Source organism: Balaenoptera acutorostrata, chromosome 14 (assembly GCF_949987535.1).
Source record: "Balaenoptera acutorostrata chromosome 14, mBalAcu1.1, whole genome shotgun sequence".
NCBI classification, from domain to species: Eukaryota; Metazoa; Chordata; class Mammalia; order Artiodactyla; family Balaenopteridae; genus Balaenoptera; species Balaenoptera acutorostrata.
In genome coordinates this window covers 85,060,992-85,065,449 of record NC_080077.1, presented here as the reverse complement: position 1 = coordinate 85,065,449, position 4,458 = coordinate 85,060,992, and the positions used below count along the sequence as shown (strand labels likewise).

Here is a 4,458-nt window from a genome sequence, read left to right as displayed (position 1 = left end):
CAAAACAAAGCCAGACAAAATGAAGCAACCTCTTCTCCTTTCCATTAAACAAGCAAATAAATGGAAACAGCAGCATGGACCAAAGCAATAGAGGGACCTGGCTTCACAGATGTATGTCTGCTGATGGACCACATGCAGGCGCCAGCGCTGGACCTCCAGGATGGCAGGGTCCTGCCCGTCCAGCTAAACTAACTGTGCTGTGAAGGGTTGTGTTGAGGCTGGGACATTACACAGTGTAAACGTCTAATACGGTGCCTGTTACATGGGAAGGGTCCAACAAACAGTAACGTTCTTTGTTGTTAATATAACCATAATCCAGAACGTTCCTTTTTGATGCAATAAAAATGGAAAAAAATGAATTTTCTCAGATTTTCACACTGTAGGGCACAATCAGTGTCTCTAAATGTAATTTACTGGAATTAAAGTAATAAAGTTGCTGAACTCCCCCAGATCTCTAGGTAACTCCCAATCCTAGATGTTTATTGTGATTCGATTAAAGAAAAACACTTGATAAAGTCAGGATACGCCCGGGAGAGACTGTCCACTCAAAGGGCTTCAGAAATGGCAGACTTCGGGGGATAATTTACGTACCAGTGTGGACCCCCCTTGGCTCAACCCTCAGACCACTAAGGATTCATTGATCTTTCAGAGTTGTACTGGCAAGACGGGGGCTCGGAAAGACTCAAGCGTACACCTGGAGTAACAGTGCATTTATAGTGAAAGCCGTGACTGCCAAGTGGACAAGATGATTAGATTCTTGCTTTTTGTGGCTGAGGCAGGCTTCCTTGGAAGTAAACATGATAGGAGACTAAATCCTATTCTGAAGTTGGTTTGATGAGCGGAGAATCATAAAAGGGACGTGCCTTATAATGACCACAGGGTTTGGTGCCTACCATGAACAAGACGCTTTGCAAGCAGTATCTCACAACCTCATTACCACCGCCCAGACGCTGCCACCATCCTGTCTTAAGTTGTTCCAGCTGACCTTACGGTGGCCTACGGTGATCTCCCCTTGGCCTTATCTCCTTTTACTTTCCTTTGTGTTCACTTAACTCCTGCCATCCTGGCCTCCTTGAAATTCCTCAAATGTGCCAAGAATGCTCCTATCTTTGGACAGCGGCTCTGCATGGAATGTTTCCCCCAGATATCTACCGTCAAACTCCCTCACCACCTTCCATTCACCACTCAAATACCACTTCTCCATGAGGACTCCCCGACCGTTCAAATTCAAATCACACCGTACCCTTCCTCCAGGGCCCTCCTGACTCCTCATACCTTGTTTTAGGTTTTCCTTTTTACTTGGTTTCTAACATACTATATGATTTACTTATTTATTATGTTTAATGCTTATAGTCTACGATATTGGGCAGGGAGCTTTTTTTTTAAGATTTTTTTTTTTGATGTGGACCATTTTTTTGTTTTAAAGTCTTTATTGAATTTGTTATAATATTGCTTCTGTTTTTTTTTTTTTTTTTACCATGCATAAGAAGGATACTTTAATAAAAATGGTAAATACTAGTATACACATGGGAAAAAAGCAGTTATTTTGAAAGTGGAAAAGGTAGTACTAAAAGAGACTTTTTATAATTTGTTTTTCTAGAGATTACCAAGGAAATCAAAATGTTCTTAGAAAACACATGAAATAAAGCAGGTAAGAACATTCTCAGAGGACTTTAAAATGTGAGGTAATTGATAACACTGCAGTAATCACACACTGGTCCCAACGTAGACATTTGAAATAAGAGCTTTATTTTAAATTTAAAGAAACACTGAAAATAAACACTTTTTACAAATTATATCAAACACTTAAAGCAATCTAGGAATGTTAAACAATAATTCTTTTTTTTTTAAAATTTATTTATTTATGGCTGTGTTGGGTCTTCGTTTCTGTGCGAGGGCTTTCTCTAGTTGCGGCGAGCGGGGACCACCCTTCATCGCGGTGCGCGGGCCTCTCACCATCGCGGCCTCTCTTGTTGCGGAGCACAGGCTCCAGACGCGCAGGCTCAGTAGTTGTGGCTCACGGGCCTAGTTGCTCCACGGCATGTGGGATCTTCCCAGACCAGGGCTCGAACACCTGTTCCCTGCATTGGCAGGCAGGTTCTCAACCACTGCGCCACCAGGGAAGCCCCTAAACAATAATTCTTAATTCAAAGTAATGACATTCATAGAATACATCTTGGTGCTAGCCAATATGGAGTTTACTTAAATCTAGTATTTTATATAAGCTTAACCATTAATCCTTCCTAAATTCAATGATTATGATTCAACTTTATGAGGTTAAGGTAATCTTCTATGCAATACTCTCATAGAACTTTTTCAAATACAAACAATTTACACCAGCAAGCAAATTATTAAAACATATATAAATTATGCTGAGGGGCTTGATTAAAAGGCTGTCTATATAGAGAGATGCATCTCACCTTAGAAAGCACGCACACACACACACACACACACACACACACACTTAATCGAATATAAGATGCCAGGACATTCTCTTAGTTATGTTACGCAGCAAACTGCACGTTTATAAATGTCATTCTATTATGTATGAACTGAAAAACATATATTTTTTAAAAAGCCCTTGACATGGGCGAAGTGGAATATGCCTGCATTAAGTGCAGAAATGCAGAGCTTTATGAACTGCCTGTCTTCAGCTGGCTCCCAGGCGCCACTGAAAACTGTCAGCCTCAGAAAGACAAGATGGTCTTGTTAATGATTTCCACGGCCTCCAGAATCTCATCCTCTTTGATCACAAGCGGAGGTGCAAACCTGATGATATCACCGTGGGTTGGCTTGGCCAGAAGTCCATTATCTTGAAGTCTCAGACATACCTTCCAAGCATCATAATCTTTGGTTTCTCTAATAACAGTAGCATTTAATAATCTTTTTCCTCTTACAGCCATTACAATATCAGAAGGTAGCTTCATGAGTTCATTTCTCAAGATGATACCCATATTCTCTGCATTTTCAGCAAGGTTTTCTTCTTCCAAAACCTCCAGGGCCGTGATGGCCACTAGGCAACCTAGTGGATCGCCACCCTACATTGAACCGTGTTCCCCTGGTTTAATGGTCAGCATTATTTCATCATCACATAACACTGCGGATACAGGGTATAAACCACCAGAAAGTGCCTTTCCTAGAAGGACCGTATCAGGTCTGACATTTTCGTGATCAACAGCCAGCCATCTACCAGTTCTGGCCAATCCTGTCTGTATTTCATCAGCAATAAACAGAACCTGGTGTTGGGTGCAGAGCTCTCACATGCCCACAAGGTAGCCTGGATCAGGAACAACAACGCCTGCCTCACCCTGAATTGGTTCCACCATGAACGCGGCAACGTTTGGGTCCTGAAGTGCACGCTCAAGAGAAGGCAGATCATTATATGGAATGATTTCGAAACCTGGCATAAACGGTCCAAAACCATCATAACTGGTTGGGTCTGTGGAACTGGAGATAGCAGACAATGTGCTACCCCGAAAGTTTCCAGCTGCAAAAACCATCTTTGCTTTGTATTTCGGGATCCCCTTCATGGTATATCCCCATCTACGAGCAAGTTTGCAAGCAGTCTCTCCAGCCTCCACTCCTGTATTCATAGGAAGAACTTTGTGGTCATTGAAAAGTTTAGTAACATACCCTTTGTATTCACCAAGCACGTTATTGTAGAAGGCCCTAGATGTTAAGGTCAATTTGTCCACCTGACTTTTCAAAGCATTCACAATCTTTGGATGACAATGCCCTTGGTTGACAGCACTGAAGGCACTCAGAAAGTCAAAATATTTTCTGCCTTCTACATCCCATACGTAAATACCTTTCCCTCTCTCCAGGGCTATAGGTAAAGGATGGTAGTTGTGGGCACCCTATTTAGATTCCCGTTCAAAAACGTAATCAGAGGATGGAGGGCCTTGGACTGTTTTTTAGTTGCAACAGATGTAGCAGAAGCCACTGAAGAATGAACTCCACTAAGGACAGCAACAGTCTGCAAATGTGCTAGTTTGGAAAACATGATGTCCTTCAAGTAGGAATATCACCAATGAGCTAACCCTTCTTCCCACAGTTCAGATTAGAATACAGATTTTTAACCCTAGATCCAGGGACGGTCTTCAGAGGGTCCAGTAACTCCTGGTGGCGCCTTGGAAGCCAGCCCAGGACATGCAGCATCAACTGAGCATTTGCCTGTTTCTGTTTTGGTTTTTTGGCCGTGAGGCATGTGGGATCCGACCAGGGATGGAACCCGCACCCCCTGCATTGGAAGGCGAAGTCTTAGCCATTGGACTGCCAGGGAAGTCCCTTGGACAGGGACCTTTGTTTTTTTTTTTTTTTTTGTGGACACATCCTAACTGTCCAGAAGAAGTAGTGGGCACACAGGAAGTATCTGTAGGATGAATGGTTTATCTGACTGGCGCCCATGGTCCTTCCACTGTATGAGCAGCAGCTCAACAACTGCGTATCTGTTCAAGG

At 42.8% G+C, this 4,458-nt stretch overlaps 1 pseudogene; it reads right to left on the bottom strand.

Annotated features, from left to right (window-relative positions):
• Positions 1-2,647: 2,647 nt before the first annotated feature.
• Positions 2,648-4,003, bottom strand: LOC103011760 (ornithine aminotransferase, mitochondrial-like; annotated as a pseudogene).
• Positions 4,004-4,458: the final 455 nt, after the last annotated feature.